This window comes from Rhinatrema bivittatum, chromosome 4 (assembly GCF_901001135.1).
Source record: "Rhinatrema bivittatum chromosome 4, aRhiBiv1.1, whole genome shotgun sequence".
NCBI classification, from domain to species: Eukaryota; Metazoa; Chordata; class Amphibia; order Gymnophiona; family Rhinatrematidae; genus Rhinatrema; species Rhinatrema bivittatum.
The window spans coordinates 263,203,310-263,223,886 of record NC_042618.1 but is presented as its reverse complement, the minus strand read 5'-3'; the positions used below and the strand labels follow the sequence as shown (position 1 = coordinate 263,223,886).

The following is a 20,577-nucleotide window of genomic DNA, read 5'->3' as shown; positions in this document are numbered from 1 at the left end:
GCTGGCTTGTTACGGCGGTTACTACCCCAAACCAAATAAGCCTGATACTTCACTTTCAATGCATATCCTGCTTCAACGGCAGGGAAGAAGAAAAACTGATACTTCACGCATATCCAGCATGGCTCTCTGCTTCAACGGCAGGGGAGATGAAAAACTGATACTACAAGCATATCCAGCATAGCTCCCTGCTTCAACGGCAGGGGAGAAGAAAAACAACCAATAAGGGCTGAATGGCACGGTCTGGGTAAAGCAGATGGGCATGGGTGTTAGCTTGCTCATTGCGGCGGTTACTTCCCCTACTTCCCCTACTACCCATAACTAATCAAGCTTGATATTTCACTTGGTTGCAGCTCCATCACTGCTCTCTACATTAATGGTGGGGGTGGAAGGGAAATAGAACCAAAGAGCTAAGAGAAACAGATAAGTATGAGAAAAAAATGTGAAGCTTGCTGGGCAGACTGGATGGGCCGTTTGGTCTTCTTCTGCCGTCATTTCTATGTTTCTATGTTTCATACCGGTTCAGACCAAGGGTCCATCAAGCCCAGTATCCTGTTTCCAACCGTGGCCAAGCTAGGTCACAGGTGCCTGGTAGGATACCAAGGGGTAGATAGATTCTATCCCAAGAGTAAGCAGTGAACATCTGTAACTCCACCTTAATAATAGTTTATGGACTTTTCCTCCAGGAACTTGTTCAAACCATTTTTAAATGTAGCTACACTAATAGCTTTCACCACATCCTCTAACAATGAATTCTATAACCTAGTAATTTCATTGTGTGTCCCCTAGTCTTTGTACTTTTTGAAAGAGTAAACTGATTAACGTTTTCTTGTTCTTGTCCTCTCATTTTATAAACCTCTATCATATCTCCCCACTGCCGTCTCTTCTCCCAGCTGAGGAGTCCTAACCTCTTTAGCCTTTCCTCATAGGGGAATTGTTCCAACCTCTTTATCATTTTGGTCACCCTTCCCTGTATCTTTTCTAATTCTGCTATATCTTTTTTGAGGATTTTTCATATTTTCTGTTTTATTCTCCATTCCTTTCCTAATAATCCCTAGCACTGTATTTGGTTTCTTGGCTGCTGCACACTGAGCAGAAGATTTCAATGTATTATCAATGACGCCATCTACATTCTTTTCCTGAATGGTGACTCCTAATGTGGAACCTTGCATTGTGTATCTATAATTTGGGCTAATTTTCCCTAAGTATAATCACTTTGCATTTGTCCTCATTAAATTTAATTTTCCATTTGCATGCCCATTCTCCCAGTTTTGCAAGGGCCTCTTGCAATTTCTCACAATCCTCTTGTGATTTAACAACTTTGAATAATTTTGTCTCATTGGTAGATCAACTTCTCACTTGTTCCAATTTCCAGGTCATATATATGAAAAAGCAGCGGCCCCAGAACGGATCCCTGGGGCACTCCACTACCTTTCTCCATTAGGAGAATTCACCATTTAGCTCTATCCCCTCAGTCAAGTCAGCAAAACTGACCCAATTTAGAGAGAGAGCACTATCCTTTGCCGGTCCAATATTATGGAACACAATGCCACTCGAAATAAGATTAATGAGAGATTTAACACTCTTCAAAAAAAGTTTAAAAACATGGCTTTTCAAAAAAGCTTTTAACAGTGAGAATGGAGAATAAGAAGTACAAATGAACAAGCAAAAGAATATCTACACACAGCATAAAGTCACCTAATAGCGTAATTTCTTACTTTATTATGTTTCTCATAATTAAATATTAATATAAGAGAATTACAGTGTAAAATATAATACTTGTATGGTTATTCTATTAATCATATAAATGGAAAAAATCCAAACCAGTTATCATATAACTTATATTATTGAAACATGTAACCGAAAAATTTATTGGCACTTTTTCAGACTAATTTTAAACCAAACTTATTTTTACGTGCCTATTTGTAAACCGTTGTGATGGTGCATTACTAAACAATGGTATAGAAAAGTTTTTAAATAAAAATAAATAAAATAGCTCTACTCTCTGTTTTCTATCTTTTAACCAGTTGGCAATCCACAATAGGATACTGCCCCCATCACATGACATTTTAATTTCCTAAGAAGTCTCTCATGAGGGACTTTGTCAAAAGCTGTCTGGAAATCCAGATACACTATATCAACTGGCCCACCCATGTTTATTTACTCCCTCAAAAAAATATAGCAATTTGGTAAGACCATGTTGGCTTTGTCCTATTGAACTATGCCTATCTATATGTTCAACAATTTTGTTCTTTATGATAGTTTCTAACATTTTGCCTAACATGGACATCGGACGCACTGGACTGAAGTTTCCTGGATCACCCCTCGATCCAGTAACAGCAGGAAAAAGATCAGCAGGTCCATCCAGTCTGCCCAGTTATCACTGCACACAGTGCCAAGATCACATCCCAGCTGCCAAGATGGACTATGACAACTTGTCGGATCAATTTTTATCCATGACACTTATCTTTCTATATTGTATTCCACCTTCCTGGGTAGTAGGAATGTGCAGCTCCAATTTTTTAAATTTTGGTTCATTTTTTCATTTTGGCTGGGGGAGGGAGGAGGGGGAGTCATTTTATTTCAGTTTGTCATATTTGTATTTTTGGTTCAGTTTGTCAAACAAACAAAAAAAACAACATTACATAATGGGCCTCCAGTGGCCCTGGCAAGGCCTCCCCAGGCCAAACGTCTAGTCCAGGGTGAGCCCAGTACCAAAGCCTACCCCGAGCCAGTCCAGTGCTGAGGCTGGTCCAGGGTCACTCTCTCCTCCTCCCCCCTTTAAAATTACCAGGGCCAGGAAGCTCCCTTCCTGGCCCTCACATACCCACTTCCCAGGTAGGAAAGATGCCCAGTTGTTCCCACCAGGCCCTCAACCCTATAAAAATGGCATTGTCTGCCTGGAGGATGGTGCCGAAGTGTCATCACTTTAGCGACTTTGTCTGGTGCGGCCGGTGCCATTTAGCTATACAGCAGCTGCACTGGACTAGCCCTGGCATCAGGTCAGATTTTTGGCTTGGGGAGGCCCTGCCAGAGCCGCCAAACACCATTTTTTTCTTTCAAAAATGCTACATATACAAAAATAACTTTCAGATTCTTTCGTAGGAGGCTATTTTCAGTTTGTTCCATTTGTTGGTTTTGCATTCTTTCTAAATGAATGCACAGCCCTACATTAAGATTCCCCCTTTTTAGGTTACCCGGCTTCCTCCCATGTCCAACCACAAGATCCCAAAAGAATGGCATCTCTAGACAAAAGTACTTGGAGGGGGTGGTAGAGTGGGAAGAGGACAAGCTAAGTGTGGATAAGAGCAAGCCAAAGTTACATTTCCACATCATATATCCACCTCCACAGCATATCTTCCTGCCTTTAAATTGTATATAAGGCACAATAAGAAAAATGTCCAAGGAACCTTCTATGCCAGCGGTGGCCAATTCTAGTCTTCAAGAACCATAAAAAGGTCTAATTTTCAGGACATCTACAATGATTATGTATGAGATATATTTGCATGCACTGCCTCCATCATATGCAAATTATCTCATACACATTCATTATGGATTACCTGTAACTAGGCCTATTTATGGCTCTTGTGGTCTTAAGTTGGCCACTCCTGTTCTATACAATTTAAAGAAAATCCAAACTAGTTTCAAGAACCCAATAAATCTACCATTAAAATCTGATACCATCATGCAACCAATTCTTCCATATGGATATAAGAGTGAAGTCTGGATTCTACACAGGAAGGGATAGAATCCCACTGTAAATCCTGCACTTCCAGTTTTGTAACATGCCATATTTACAAATATTCTCCCAACAATGGACAAGGGGTGTTTCCCCTCATAACACACCATACAAAATATATTTAAATTCTGATGTCACCTCAGTAATAGCAACAAAAAATCCTTCCACTGCCAGACACTTTGTGAAGTAACAAAACCCTGCAAAAATGATGCTCAGAACCTGTGTAGCAGCACTAGCTCTCAGGACTAAAACAACAATAACCTTACACATCAAAGGACACAACTACAAATACTATCATACCTCAGAACTCTTCATATTTGGCCTGGAGACTCAGGAATTCCAAGGGAATTGCCAAATCTCTGGGCCAACACCGAAAAACTCTGGATACAAGAGCAGGAGCAGGCCCAGAAGAAAAAGATGGGAAAGCAACATGGACCATCAGGAAGGAGCAGCATCGGGGTACCATGGCTGTAAAAAGAGTGTCAGGCCTGTGCTGGGAAAGGAAGGAGTTCCGTCAGGCTGTCCAGCTAGGAGGAGGAGGAACCTGGCATACACAGAAAAAAAGAAGTGAACCTGGATCTCACAGCAGCAGGAAGTACAAGCTCCATCAGGTCAGAAGGAGGGATAACATCCATCTTGTGGGTATGGAGGAGGCTGTCACTGTTGGGTGCTAGGTGATGAGACAGAATGTGTGAGCGTGTGTGGGTATGGTTGTCAGAGGGAGAGAAGAGAAAGTGTGTGGCATGTATGTGTGCAAGAGGGAGAAGAATGAATGTGTGCTTGTGGGGGGAGAATGAGAGAAGTGGGAGCATGTGTATGAGAATGAACATGTGTGTGTGTGTGAAAATATGAGAATAGACATGTGAGAGTGTTAGTGTGTGTATGAGAGAAAGTTTGTGCACAAGCTGCCCCCTTCTCTTTCCCACATTAATTCGTGACAATCTAAGGATGGATAGAAATCAGAATTTCCCAGGTATGAATATTACATTGGGCCCTAGAATACAAATACACTAGACAACTACTATACAGACTGCTGGCAGAATCCCTCACCTAGGTCTCACATAAACACTGACCTACTCGGACTTAAAACAAAGTAAGAAACCACAAATTAGAAACAAAAACTAAAATAAAAACAGAGAAACCTAACTCTGAGCAATTCAACACCACTGAAGGAAAAAACAAATACATTTCTGCCAATTCTATCAAACTACAATTATATAAAATGCACATGCTAAAAACTGAAAAGAAAGTTTTGTTCTGTTTGGTCTGAGCATTTCCTTTTTTTTTTTTTAATTGGATTGGTCCTGGTTTCTCTCTTCAGTCTTCTCCTAAGTAGTTTTTCTCAAGGTTCTCCTCCAATCTTCCTCTCTTCCTTACTTTCCCTTTTATCTTTTTTCTCTATCTTTCTTCTCTGCCTCTCTATCCACTTATAGCCAAATTTCACCCCTTCTGCTCCCCCCTAACACTCCAGTCCTCAGTCTTCCAGTTTTCAACTCTCACCTAACAGCTTTCAATCTCCTACTCTAGTCTACTCCACAGCCCTCCCATAATCCCCTCTCTCTCCTTCCCCAGCCTCCCACTCCCTCTGTCTTTCACTCACTCCCTATTTCCCCATTTCTACCTTCTGAACTCCCCCCCACCTCACCACTCATCTACCTTTCTCTGTCCCTCATTCCCTCACCAGTCCCAGCCCTTTGCTCCCTGACTTCCAGCCCCTTTCTTCAGTCTCTTATTCCTTACCCAGCCATTTATTATTCCTCTTTTACCATTGACCTAGCCCCAATCCCACTCCTTTCTCAAAGTAAAGTACTTCTTATCTCACCCCGTCACAGGATCCCCATCCCTTTCCACTGCCTCTCATCCTCTCTCTGGTATCTAGGCCATTCACTTCTCAATAGCTCCCCACCTTCAGCCCTCTTCTCTTATCCCATAACAACCCCTCCACTCAAATTGCTGAGTCCCCCACTGTTCCCCCCACAATCTCTTGTTCAATCCAAGTCTCTGCTCTCCCCATCCCCAAGTTCCTGTTCTGTCCCCAACTCTCTCAGAGTCCACAATTTTCCCCTATCCTTCTATCTTGAAGTTCCCACACATCCTCATTCCTTGAATCTCTGCTCTCCTTGAGTTCCTGTTCTTCCCTTGCTCTCCCAACCCATTCTTCTCTTTCCCCCAACCAATTTCTGAGTCCCTGACCTCCCCCAAATCCCTAGTCCTCGATTTTTCTTTCCCCTCCCAACTGGTGTGGCTGCTACTTCCATCCTGAACCCTTTTCCCTCCTCTCCCCTCCTTATTTATTTATTTATTTTATTTATTTATAGGGTTTATATACCGGAGGTTCCTGTATAAAATACATATCACCCCGGTTTACAAGAAACAAGAACTATTGCTTCATTTAGCGGTTTACATTGAACATTGAACATATTAATTAACATTGAACATTGGACATTGAACATAAACACTGAACATATTAATTAAATTAACGAATTAGTATATATTGCTGACAGTTATAAATAATACCTAATAAATAAATAGCGTGGTTATAAGGTTCTAACATGATAGAATATAATATATATGATTATAAAGGTATAAGATAAATGAATGACATTTGAGGTATAAGATAAATAAATGTGCATTTGAAGCACACAGCTCTATATTTTCAGAGCCCCACATGGTTCAAGCATCTGTTTGAACCAAAGGGTCCCTTGCAGTTCAATCAGATGTTTGAATTGTAGAGGGCTCCAAAGATATAAAGTCCTGAGGTTCAAACTTCTCATGTTTCAACTGGGCCGCAGGAGGGAGGGAAAGAAGAGAAGAGGGCTCAAGCTAGAAACAGGAGCAGCAGCAGCCACAGTAGGTTTGAGGTGCCAGTGGGGCAGCAAGGCATGTTGGGGGGTGGCACTTGCCATCTCTTTCAACCCCTTTGCAATGCCTATGTCTCACAATAATCCAAATATGACAAAATGAAAGTACCTTCATGTACTATATATTTCTTATGTGTCTAAAGTTATTAATTTATTTTAAATTTTTAAATTAACAGAAACCAAAGATTCACTGCACAGGTGACAAAGAATCACTCTGCATGTAATCCTATACAAATTAAATAATTTCTCTCTCCTCTTCAGGAAGTAGTTCAAGTAAAACTTGGCCAGCATAATACATTACTCTTACAACCCCATATCCTCAAGGTTAGGTGAAAAAATAATCTTGGAAACATGAGCATCTTATAACCAAAGAAAGAAAATATCACTGCAAAACTAGCTAAACTATTTGCAGTAGAGGAATTCCTGCCACAGAGCTCCATATGAGTGACTAATTCTCCACACAGAAAGGTGTACCTGGGACAATTCTGAAAATGTTTCCGTGCACTCTAGCTCTGATGATATTAATATATAAAGGTGAGGCGATTCCAAGCGAGGATCGCAGCTATAAATAAATGATTGGAGACAGCTATTGAAGACTTCCTCTCAGCTTGTTTGTCACAGAAGAAAATGAAAATTGTTGTCCCCCTGAAGCAGGACCGTTAGAGCGTGGGTCCAAAACGCGATCGTGTCGGGGTTATACAGGATAAGTACTGTTGTTAAATGAATTGGTTTCTGGCTAAGAAAAAAAAGTGACGTTTGAAGTACTTTGATATGTGACTATGTTTGGAGTTTCTATCAGCTTGACACTAATCTAACAAAAGATTGAAAAAATGTGCTGAAAGTGAGCGTGATAATTGAAAAAGAAAAAAGAAAAAAATGTGGAAAATTTAAAGTAAAACGGACCACAACCCACAAGAAAGAGTCAGGTTTAAATACCTAGACCCCGTGAGGCATGGTCCTACAAACATAGTGTGTAACTATTCCCTTATAGTTTATATAAAAACACTGGGTTTACCTAGATTGTGAAGTATTAATATAAAATGCACAGCTTCTTTGTCTGATGGAAGGACATTGTGTTAGACCTAAAATGAGTTACCATTTTTTAACTATTTCTTCTGAGAATATTCCTACATATTCTCTCATGCCACAAGGCATTTCAATTGGAGATTAAGCCATCCCTTTTTCTTCCCAAACCTCCTGAACAGCTTTCAAAAGAAGACATAAGAAAGAGAAACTAAAATGAATGGGGAGCAGAAAGCCTTCAAAAAAGACCTACATCTTGGCTAGATAAATGTATTCTTGGTTTTTCCAAAGTTCTTTGAATTCTTAATTCTCTTCATCATCCTACAAAAAAAAAGATCCGATACTATATGCAAATAGAATTAACTGTTTTCAAGTTACTAGAATTTAAAATATTTGAACTTGATTTTCTGCTTTATTGCAAAGATAACAGCACAGACAAAAATACAAAATATAAACTATAAATATAATAATTAAAATCATCCATTTGTTATTTTTAAATTAACAAAAAGACTTCTGCACAGGAGACAATCACTTTGAATGTAATGCTATATAAAATGATGTAAGGAAGGTGGTTTTGGATATTTTGGGGCTAATACCATGTATGGAACAGTAAAATGCTTTATAATAATGATCACATTCATCTGACTATAAAGTTCGAAAATTCACAACTTGCAAAAGGTGCACAAATATGGCTCAAACTAAGGGCCTGATTCACTAAGACGTTCTTCCATTCTGCATCTATGGGAAAATGCCTTGAAGAATCAGGTCCTAAATTAATACAAATACAAAGAGCCCCAAATAATGGGCTAGATTCATTAAGGCTTTTCTCCCAATTTGTGTCTATGAGAAAAACCCTTAGGAGTAAATTTTAAAACCTGTGCCCAGGCGCACATTTGCCAGCAAGCGCACACGGACGCAATTTTATTCGGCTATACACGCATACACATGCACACGATTTTATATTAGAATAAAACAACATATTTAACAAAACTACATATAGCTGAAACCGTGTAGCCTTAATTAAGGAAGCAGAGAAACCTCATACAAAAATGGCGGGCAGACCTTGGAATCATTTGGCACTTGGTGGCCCCTGATGAAGCTGACAGAAACATGAGCCGTGTCGGGCCAGCCTGACGTATCCGCTGCACAACTCCTGCTACGATAAGTGCATTTATACTGCCTTTAAGTTGAAGAACTGAAAAGACTAAAATTTAAAATCTAAAATTAAAAAAAAATATGGTTCTTTAAACTCTCTAGCGGAGAAACCGATGATTATACGATAGTGACAGTCGGTAATTAATTTTGTGACTGGACAACTATATATGTGGCATTTTGGGCTATCATTGATAAAGCCCGCCATTTTTGTATGAGGTTTCTCTGCTTCCTTAATTAAGACTACACGGTATCAGCTATATGTAGTTTTGTTAAATATGATGATGTTTTGAATTCTTGTAAGGATTATACATCATATACATACAGTTTGATTTTTGTGCACGATTTTATATTGCCACATGCATCTGAGCGCAAACGGCGACTCAAGCATGTAAGTGCGGGGGAATTTTAGTAGATACACGTGCTGACACAATTACCTTTTTCCCCAGTTTGTCCCAGTAAAGGAGAGGACTTCCTAAACCTCCTAGCTAACTTGCCTCCCTTTTACCCTATTAGCCCCGAGCCTTAAAACCCCACTGACTAGCCTAGGTTTTATTTTGTTATATGACTTACACGCCGTCCATAGCAGAAGTAAAGTTATGCAGTAGGGGACCCCGGCACAAGCTTGTGTGCGTAAATACTTACACGCAGACTTCATGGTGAAGTTTCAGCCTGCCTGTCTCGCCCAGACCGTGCCCCTTTTGGCAGAAAAAAAATGTTTATGCATGTGCCAGGAAATGCGTGGTTTTTAAAAGCCGTGCGGCACGCAGCGGACCAAATCACATGCATATTTTCCAGCTTTGGCACACGTTGGAGATGTAAAATCAACCAGTTAGAGAATCAGGTACAAAGTTTTTAACACACAATTCTTTTAACAATTAGAGTAAAGGGTGTCACAACAAGTCAATCACATGGTCACTGATGGTCTTTTCAATCATGCACCCAAAAATTGTCTTTTTTTCAAAAGTTTACGCACATAATTTCCAATGTTAATATAACACTCAGTTTTTTCCAGCCAAATGATGTCTGCAAACCAGACATCAGCTGTTAACATGACAACTACTTCAGGAGTAGAAAGTAAAAAAAAGAATACTTAGCTTTAAAAGTGTCCTGACTTGGACACTGAGAAAACAGGGAGAGATGTTTCGTCAGTTGGATATTGTGGTTCTGTAAATGTACCATCAGGATCAAAGGATCATGATAATGCGCCTGCCTTGACATTTTTCTCAGCTGGTGAGTATATTATTTTATTTAAATTTATTTAAAATCTTTTCTATACCGTCGTTAAGTTAGATATCATCACAACGGTTTACATAAAGGCACAAATGGTTATGTTCAATAAAGAACTGGGATATACAAGTATAATGGTGCCAAAAGGTTTCGGTTACAACAAAATTCAAAATAAAGACTATTTGACTGATGTCACAAATCTTGTCCTTTTCAGAAGTGTGCTGTATACTATTAATAAACATTAAAATTGAGTGCTGGTTGTTTAGAGTGTTACTACCAGTTTTATTAGAATGAAGCTGAACAGTACAAGAGTACTACCCAAAGAGTCTGTCCTGGATTACGCTGTCAGTCAGTTCATACATAGATGAAGATTTTATGGTCTGTGTAAATCGTGAAAGGGTGACAGGCCCTCTCAAGGTGGGGTTACCATTCTTTGAGGGCTAACTTCACTGCCAGTAGTTCTCCGTCTCCGATTCCGTAGTTGGCTTCAGCAAGGGAGAGTAATATGTGCAAGGGAATAGCTTCCCAGCGGCAGAGACTTGCGATAACACAGCTCTAATTCCCACAAAACAGGTGTCAACCTCCAAAACAAATGGTCGGGACAGGTCCGGCCGCTGCAAGACTGAAGCTGTCAGAAAACAGTTTTTAATTTGTGAAAAGCTTGAACTGCCTTAGGTCTCTGGCATCAGAACCCTTCTTCGTGAGGGCAGTGAAGGGTACTAACAGACACAAGCATTGATGAATTAAAACCAAAGAATCTCTAAATGGCCTTCAGGCCTACCGGTTGGGGCCAGTCAGTGATTGCAGATACCTTTGCAGGGTCCATTCGTAAGTCTTGTGAGATATTATATAGCCCAAGAAGGGCATCTCAACCTGCTCAGAGACACTTCTCCAACATAGCGTACAAAGCATGATCACATAAGTGCTGAAGCTCTGTTCGTATGTGATCCCTGTGAGACTGGAGAGATGGGGAATATATCAGAATATCATACAGGTAGACGATAACACGTGTATATCTATAAAGATATCATTTAGAAAGTTTTGGAAGACCACTGGGACATTACAAAGTTCAAAGGGCATCACTAGATACTTGTAATGTCCACCACAGGTGTTAAAAGCAGTCTTCCATTGATCGCCATCCCAGATGCATATCAGGTTGTAGGCTACCAGGAGACCTAATTTAAAAAATATAGTAGCCTCCTGCAGGTGATCAAATAATTCTGAAATCAGGAATAAAGGGTATTTATTTGTAACTAGCTGTACCCAGCCACGCGTTGCTGTGGCTCAGTCTGGTTAAATGGAAAAGAAAGAAAAGAGAAAGCGAACGTTTCTAATATGTTTAATTTCACAATGCTTGTGGGTATACAATATTTTTTGTTGTTCCATTGTCTGTGCAGATATAGAGATTGTCTGGTTTGCCGACTCTAGAACACGCAACATATAATTGTCCATGTGAGAAGCAATCCGTGTCTAGATGTAAACCGCATAATTCTAGATATGAAAAAGAATGAAAAAAGAAAAAAATAAACTACACTCAGTAAATGAACGGTACGGTAAACGACACAGCTCAATTCCAACGCAATGTCACATGAAATAATTAAATCAAAATGAAAATAAATCGAAAGCTATGAAAATTCCAATTTAACAATGCAATCGGAAACTTTGGAATGGAATCGTAAAATATTTAGTACACGCCGTTAAGCCCGTTAAAATGGGCGAGGTTTTTGTCCCCTCTCCTCCTACATCTTTGCTCTGCTTCATTCCTCCCCCCCCCCCCCCAGCACCACGAAGGGCCAGAGGCGGCGGCGGCGGTGGTAGGAGCTGCAGCGGTGGCTGAGGGGGATCTCGTGAGGCGTAATGGTCCTGCCATCCCAACTCCCTCCCCCCTTCCCCGGTGGCGGAGGGACAGGCTCAGACCCCTTTCAATCTATCCTTACAGGCCCCCAACTCCTTTGCTCTCCCATTTCCCTCTACCACTCAACCCCTTCCACTCTAACCTATAAGTGGAGAGCTGGGGGGGGGGGGGGTAGAGGACACTCTCTCTCTCATACAGCCCCCTACATAGGCTTTCCTCTCTCTCTCTCTCTTGCACATACACTCTCCCTCTGTCCCTCACACACATACACAATCCCTCACGTAGTCTCCCCTCTCTCTCTGGCACTCACACTCACCTTCAGCGCACATTAACACACACTTCTCTCTCACACAGTTTAAAACGGGCGATATTTTTGTCCCCTCTCCACCTAAGTCTTTGCTCTGCACTCGCAAGAGCTTGCAAAGTTCCCACACCTGTTGTGCTGGGAGAGTGAGGAAAACACTCCGTCTCCCCCCCCCCCCACCTCGCAAAGGGCAGGCGGCAGGCACTGCAACAGATTTGGGGACACGTTGGCAAGCTTACTTTGCTCTTTCTGGGAGAACTGTGCCTTTAAGAAATCCGATCGGGGGCTTGAGAGGGAGGAGGGCTCTGGCTTTCACTTTCGTGATGGTGCTTTGCTGGGAGTGGGGGTGGAGTGATGCCCATGTAAACTCTTTCCGTGGTGGCTGAGACCCACAGCCGGCTTAACAGCACTGCCTCCCCCCCCGCAGTTGCGGGATACTTACTTGGCTTCTCCTTATCTGCGGGACTCAGGAGTCAGGGGAGGAGGGCAAGCTGTTCTCTGTTCAGCTCTTTGCGCTTTGGCTGCTGCAGGCTGCAGCTGCTTGTGATCTCTTCACAGCCGCTTTCTACTGCATTTGCTCTGCTCAGGCCATCCCAACTCCCTCCCCCCCCCTTCCCCAGTGGTGGACGGACTGGCTCGGCGACTCTTCTAACCTTTCCTCCTCCTGTGTGTAAATGTCCAGCAGTCCCTACTCCCTCCTCCCTTCCCCAGCAGCGGAGGATTGGGCTGAGCCGTTTCTCGGAGCGGCGACTCATCTGCCCTTTTCTCCTCCCCTCTGTGACACCCAGCATGTAGCGCAGAGCTCTATGGTCCGCACGTGCACGGTAGTTAGAGCTGCTCTTTACTGGCACATTTGCGGTCCGTAGGTCATAGCCCATTTATATTGTAGTTAGCGTGTGTTGCTTTTACGTCCAACAGATGGCGCTGTTTTTCCAAAAAAGCATGTTTTTACCTGTCGCAGGCGTGACATTTATTTATTTATTATGTTTATATACCGAAATTCATATAACAAGTTATAAATCAAATTGGTTACATTAAAATGATGACCATTGCATGAGAATGCAGTACATTAAACAAGGATGAGCTAACTTGGATCCATAGAACTGGGTTTAAACATAGAAACTACAAGTGGAGCTATAATCAGTGAGACAGGTACTAACTTAGCAGTTGTACTCAAGCGCCTAAGAGACAGTGGTGACCGGGTACTAAGGAGGAGCATTCATAGAACGTCTGTGCAGAGTAAGGCTAATTAGAGATGAGGGGACTGTTTGCGATTCACAAGAAAGAGTCATCTGAAAATTTGAGTTAAGGGAAGGCTTGGTTGAAAAACCAGGTCTTGAGTCTCTTTTTAAAAGTGATCGGGCAACGTTCAAGATGGAGATCCGGGGGGAGCGTGTTCCATTGAGTTGGGCCGGCCGTGGAGAGAGCTCTCTTCATTAACGAGGTTTTAATAGGAGTGGTCTGGAGAGTGTCTCTGTACGCTGATCTCACAGGTCTGGAGTGTGTGCGGTGTTGAAGTGGGATTTTAAGCTCCAGTGGGGTGATGTCATGAATGGCTTTGTGAATGATTGTTATTACTTTGTAGGCGATTCTGAATTTAATTGGGAGCCAGTGGAGGTTCCGCAGTATGGGTGTAATATGTCTCTTTTATTGGTGTTGGTCAGGATTCTTGCTGAGGCATTTTGTAACATCTGTAGTGGTTTGATGGTATTTGCCGGGAGGCCAAGTAGAAGTGAGTTGCAAAAATCAATTTTTGAGAAGATGATTGCTTGGAGGACTGTCCGAAAATCTTGGAAGTGGAGAAGAGGTCTCAGTCGTTTTAGGACTTGAAGTTTAAAGAAACAATCCTTTGTTGTGTTATTGATGAAGCTTCTGCAGTTCAGTTGACTGTCCAAGATGACTCCCAGGTTCTTGACTTGGGGGGAGAAAACTGGTTGCGTGGATGGGTATGTGTAGTTACCGTTTTGGGTGACAAGAAGTAGTTCAGTCTTATTGGTATTTAAGATCAAGTTGAGGCTTGTTAGAAGGTTGTTTATGGATTGAAGGCATGTGTTCCAGAATTCCAATGTTTTGTATAGTGACTCGGTGATCGGTATAAGAATTTGCACATCGTCTGCGTATAAGTAATGCTTTAGGTTTAATTTGGTGAGGAGATGACAGAGCAGGAGGAGGTATATGTTGAAGAGTGTAGGGGATAGAGAGGATCCTTGCGGGACTCCTAACATTGAGCGAGTGGGGGGAGATTCTTTATTGTTAATTTTGACCCTGTAGAACCTGTTTTGGAGGAATGATTTGAACCAGTTGAGAACGGTGCCTTTAATGCCGATGTACGATAGTCGATCTAAGAGAATGGAGTGGTTCACCGTGTCAAAAGCCGCTGATAGGTCGAGGAGGATGAGCAGACAAGGTTGTTTATTATTGAGGTCAGGAGCTATGGTCGTCTGTTAGTGAGATTAACAGGGATTCTGTGTTTCTGGCTTTGCGGAATCCGAACTGGGATGAAGAGAGGATTTTGTTGGTGTCTAAGTATTCTGAGAGTTGCTTATTTACAGTTCTTTCTAGGATTTTAGCGATGAACGGAAGGTTTGCAATAGGGCGGAAGTTGGCCGGGTTGTCTGGTGATAGATTTGGTTTTTTCAGAAGAGGTTTTAGAATAGACAGTTTGAGGGGGTCAGGTACTAGGCCTTGTGATAAGGAACAATTAATGATCTCTGCAATAGGCTTGGCGATGGTTTTTGGAATGGTGATGAGTAGATTAGGTGGGATCGCGTCCATTGGGTGGGAGGCCGGTTTAATTTTCTTTATGGCTATTTCAATTTCTAAAGAGGAAGTGGGTTCGAAGAATTCCCAGAATGTAGTCAGCTTTGTAGAGGCGGGGATGGGGGGAGGGGGAGGTAGGGCCTTGTTGTCCGTAAGCGGTGCAATGAGGTTTGAGATTTTATTCTTGAAGTAAATGGCTAATTCCGCGGCTTTGTTTGCAGCTTGATCATCCGGGATAGTCGTAGGGGACGGTTTAGTGAGCGAGGAGACTAGAGAGAATAGGGCTTTTGGGTCGAAGATAAATTTATGGATTTTCTGAGAAAAGTAGTCTCTCTTTGCCTGGAGGATGGAGATCCTGTATTGGTGCATATGGGATTTATATGCTGTCAGGTTTGCTGAAGAAGGGATTTTACGCCATAGATGTTCTCTGTTTCTGAGTTCTTGGCTTGAAGATTTTTAGATCAGGTGTATACCATGGTTTTCTATTGTCTTTGTTGGATTGAAGAACTTTGGTGGTTAGAGGGCAGGTTAAGTCTGCCACTTTTTTGGTGATTTTGGACCACAAGGATGAGGCAGAGGCTGCGTCTGATAGGTCTAACTGGTCTAACTCTGCAGACAGTTGAGAACTAAGGAGGTCCGGGTTGCATAGTTTTCTGAATTGGATCGTGGTTTTCTGTGAAGCTGAGGGGAGTGGTTGGTGGTTCTTCAATGTGGTGGATATCAGCTTATGATCCGACCATGGGACTGGGGAACATGTTGGTTGAGAGAATTGGATGAGGTTTTCATTTATAAAGATTAGATCCAGAGTGGGTCCTGCTTTGTGTGTCGGTTCGTTAATGATTTGTTTGAATCCCATGAAGTTGAGAGTGTTGAGGAAAATGTCACAGCTGGAGGAGCGAGGGGTCGCATCTACATGGAGGTTGAAATCACCCAGTAGTATGGCAGGCGAGTCCGTGTTGATATGTTTGGCAATATGTTCGATTAAAGGTGATGGGTCTGATTCAAGGCAACCAGGGGGGGGCATAAATAAGGCCTATTTGCAGGTGTTTTGCTTTAAAAATTGCGAGCTCAAGCGAGGAGGATGCATTGGTGAATTGAGGCGACAATCCAAGTTTTTTGTTAGCAGCTAGAAGTAGGCCGCCTCCTCTTTTCTTTGGTCTGGGAATAGAGAAGATATCATAGGTGTGTACTGGGAGTTGACTGATAAGCACTGTGTCTTCTGGTTTTAGCCAGGTTTCGGTGATGGCACATAGGTCCGGTTGTGCTTCCGTGAGATAGTCATAGAGGAGGTGGATCTTCTTCGAAAGGAATTGAGCATTGATAAGGGTTAAGGAGAATAATGAGAGGCCCAACAGTTGGTTGAGGGGAGAGCTCATTATAGGAATGAGTCTTTTTTGTTGGAAGGTGGGTGAAGTATGCTGTTTTGTTATGTCATCTATATAATATAGATGACATATTAATATTATTAATATTAATACAGATGACATATAATAAGAATTTTTTTTATGACATCTATATAGTGTAGATACAAAAAGTTATTTTACTATCCACAAAGTCCTATCAGAAAAAAGATATTAGACTTCACCTTTGTCATTCAACTCCTTTCAGGAAACCACTTCTTTATAATTCATTAGTTATTGCATTTCAATTATTCCTACTGGACTTGGCAAAAAAAGAAAAGCAATATAACATCAACAAAATGTATTTTTTACATTGACCTTTGGCAGGCTGATTAGGTAGGTAGGTAGATGCAGCTAGAAGCTAATATAAATATATAGCTATGGATCCTGTTTTAAATGAATGAGACCATTTTTGTTTTTGAAAAGCACCCATGAAAAAGCAAAATTGCTTACCTGTAATAGGTGTTATCCCAGGACAGCAGGATGTAGTCCTCACATATGGGTGACGTCACTGGACGGAGCCCTATCACGGAAAACTTTCTAAGTTTCTAGAAACTTTTGACTGGCACACTGAGCCCACTGAGCATGCCCAGCATGCCATGATCCCTCGAGCCACAGGGGTCTCCCTTCAGTCTCGTGTGTAGCAATAAGCTTTAGCCAAAAAATAAAATAAAACATTTCGGACCCAACTCCGCGGGGTGGCGGGTGGGTTTCGTGAGGACTACATCCTGCTGTCCTGGGAGAACACCTATTACAGGTAAGCAATTTTGCTTTATCCCAGGACGCTAGTCCTCACATATGGGTGATTAGCAAGCTACAGGCTGAGTCATTCTTGTATTGGACCAACAGCAAACAACTTGTGTAACGGGCACAACAACTGGTACACTGTTGGAAAAAATGAGGCAGCCTGAAATCACAGTAGGTTGGATGTGGAAGGAGTTGGGATTATGCTGGAAACAAGTTCTTTAAGACAGATTGTCCGTAGGCTGAATCTTGTCGGCCTTCCTTGTCCAAACAATGAGCTGCAAAGGTGTGAAGAGAACTCCATGTTGCAGCTTTACATATGTCAGCTATTGGTACTGAACGATAGTGTGCTACTAAGGTTGACATTGCTCTTACTGAGTGTGCCTTTACTCGCCCTTGAAGAGGAAGGCCTGCTTTTTCATAGCAGAACTCTATACAATCTGCAAGCTTGTTGGAGAGAGTTTGTTTGCCCACTGCTTTACCTGGTTTGTTTTTATCAAAAGAAACAAAGAGTTGAGTGGATTTCCTATGGACTGCAGTGCGGTCCAGGTAATATGCAAGTGCACGCTTACAATCTAAGGTGTGCAAAACCCTCTCACCTTGGTGAGAGTGATGTCTTGGGAAGAACGTGGGCAAGACTATGGACTGATTCAAGTGGAATTCCATAACTACTTTAGGAAGGAATTCAGGGTGAGTACGGAGTACCACTTGGTCATGTAAGAATCTTGTATAGGGTGAGTATGTGACAAGTGCATGTAACTCACTAACCCTTCTAGCAGATGTAATAGCTACTAAGAAGAGAACCTTCCATGTAAGAAATTTAATATCACAGGAATCCATGGGTTCAAAAGGAGAATGCATGAGTCTTGTTAGTACTACATTAAGGTCCCATTCTGTGAGTGGTGGCCGTAACAGGGGTTTAAGGTGAATTAAACCTCTCATAAATCTACTTACAAGGGGTTGCGCTGATATCGGTGCACCCCTTATTGTGTGATGGTAAGCTGAGATAGCACTTAAATGTACCCTGACGCGGTCTGGAGACCAGAGTCTGAAAAGTGCCAGAGATAGTCTAATAAAGATGATGTGAGGCAGGAAAAGGGATCAATACTTTTCTGTGCACACCATGTGGAGAATCTTTTCCACTTAGAGTGATAGGTTTTACTTGTGGAAGGCTTACATGAAGCTACCAGCACTTGAGACACATTAGTTGAAAGACTGAGTGGTTGCAGGATCAAGCTTTCAAAATCCAGGCTGTCAGGGATAGGGTTTGAAGGTTGAGGTGGCGCAACCTGCCCTGATCCTGAGTTATGAGAGTGGGAGCTGTACTCAGGTGAACTGGCTCTCTGATCAATAGGTCGAGAAGTATGGGAAACCATACTTGTCGAGGCCAATAAGGGGCTATGAGTATCATTGACCCTTTGTCCTGTTGTAGCTTCACTAGAGTTTTGGTTATTAGCAGTATCGGGGGATACGTGTATAGAAGGCCTGAGTTCCAGGGGCGAGCAAAGGCATCCCTGGCAAATTTGTTGGTCCCCTTGTATAGGGAACAGAATCTGTCCACTTTGCGGTTCAGTTCGGATGCAAAGAGGTCTATGGTTGGTTGGCTGGCCCCCGTGTTGGAATATTCTGGTCATTACCAAAGGATCCAGGGACCACTCGTGGGGATGGAACTGATGACTGAGGCAATCCACAACTACGTTGTGTATACCTGCTAGATAAGTGTTGGTCCCCCTTGTATAGGGAACAGAATCTGTCCACTTTGCGGTTCAGTTCGGATGCAAAGAAGTCTATGGTTGGTTGGCCCCAGCGTTGGAATATTCTGGTCGTTACCAAAGGATCCAGGGACTACGCATGGGGATGGAACGGACGACTGAGGCGATCCGCAACTACGTTGTGTATACCTGCTAGATAAGTGGCCCGGAGAAACATGGAATGTGTCAGGGGCCAGTCCCAAATTTGTGCGGCTTCTTGACAAAGGAGATATGAGCCCGTTTCTCCCTGCTTGTTCAGGTACCACATGGCTACTGTGTTGTCTTGTCTGTATAAGAACAGTCTTGTGTGAAAGGCAGTCCTTGAACGCATGTAGAGCATAACGTATAGCTCGAAGTTCCAAAAAATTGATTTGAAATGTTGCTTCGAGTTTCGTCCAAGTCCCTTGAGTTTGGAAATTGCCTATGTGTGCTCCCCAACCTAAGAGGGGTGCATCTATAGTTAAAGTTACTTGCGGAACTGGTTGTTGGAAAGGTAGGCCTGCGTGCAAGTTGTTCTTGTTTGCCCACCAGAGGAGAGATGAACATAGTTGGTGGGCTATTTGAATTGGAGACAACAGTGGTTGAATAGCTTGTATCCAATGTGATCTTAATGTCCATGGGGTTATTCTCATGGCTAGTCTGGCCACAGGAGTGACATGAACTGTGGAGGCCATGTGTCCGAGCGGAGTTAGAAACTGATGGGCTGTTGCATGTTTCTTTATGCGCAGAGATTTCGCTAAATGAGGAGAGTGTCTCTGCCGGGTCGTTTGAGAAGAAGGCTCTTGATATTATGGTGTTCAGCTCTGCTCCAATGAATTGCAGTAGGCAAGATGGTGTGAGGTGGGATTTCTGGTAATTGATGAGGAATCCCAACGAGTGGAACAGATTGATTGTGAGCCTGAGAGAGGTGAGAGCTCCTTGCTTTGACTAGCTTCTGATGAACCAGTTGTCCAGGTAAGGAAAAACGTGTACACGTTTCTTGTGTAAATGAGCTGCTGCTACCGCTACGCACTTTGTAAATACTTGGGGTGCTAAGGCAAGTCTGAATGGCAGAACCCAGTATTAGAAGTGCTGATGACCTACCAGGAAACACAGAAACTTGTGATGAGGAGGGAATATTGGAATGTGAGCGTAAGCATCTTGCAGATCCAGAGCCAGTCTCCTGCCTGAAGAAGGGGATGCATGGTGCCTAAGGAGACCATCCTGAATTTTTCTCTCCATAGAAATTTGTTGAGATTGCGGAGGTCTAAGATGGGATGTAGGCCTCCTGTTTTCTTTGGAATGAGGAAATAACAGGAGTAGAATCCTCTGCCCTGCTGAGGTCGGGGAACTGGTTCCACGGCCCTGGCTCTCAGAAGGGTGGATAATTCTGTGTTCAGGAGAGTGATGTGATCCTTGTGTACGCAAAGAGACTTTGGTGGAGAGTCTTTTGGTACTGTGAGGAAATCCAGTTGGTAACCATGTGTTATAATGGATAGTACCCATTGATCTGTTGTAATGTTTGACCAAGTGGGTTGAAAGAAAGAGACCCGACCTCCCACTGGTAGATTTGGGATCAGGTTGGTGGAGTGGCTGCTGTCCTCTGGCGGGTTCTCAAAATCCTGATGCAGGGCCTGTCTGAGGCGAAGGTGGAGGCCTAGGTGCCCTCGTTTGTCTAGGCTGACTTCTCTGTGCTGGTCGGTAATAGGGTTTCTTGGTGTCTCTGCGTACTGTTCTACATGCCGAAGATGGTGGTTCTGTTGGAACAGCAGAGAGCTGACG

The 20,577-nt window shown here is 42.6% G+C and overlaps 1 protein-coding gene across 3 annotated transcripts in view; it reads right to left on the bottom strand.

The window, feature by feature from the left end:
• The window catches only part of PACSIN2 (protein kinase C and casein kinase substrate in neurons 2), a 499,840-nt gene that overhangs the window by 390,591 nt on the left and 88,672 nt on the right, over positions 1-20,577 (bottom strand). The window contains exon 1 of one of the 3 annotated variants that reach the window (XM_029600098.1): positions 7,874-7,933. The exons of 1 other annotated variant lie outside the window; for it this stretch is intronic. The gene's annotated coding sequence lies outside the window, so the exon portion shown is untranslated. Of the gene's footprint in view, positions 1-7,873; positions 7,934-20,577 lie in introns of those variants that run through there. One more of the 3 variants, XM_029600101.1, reaches the window with a different exon arrangement.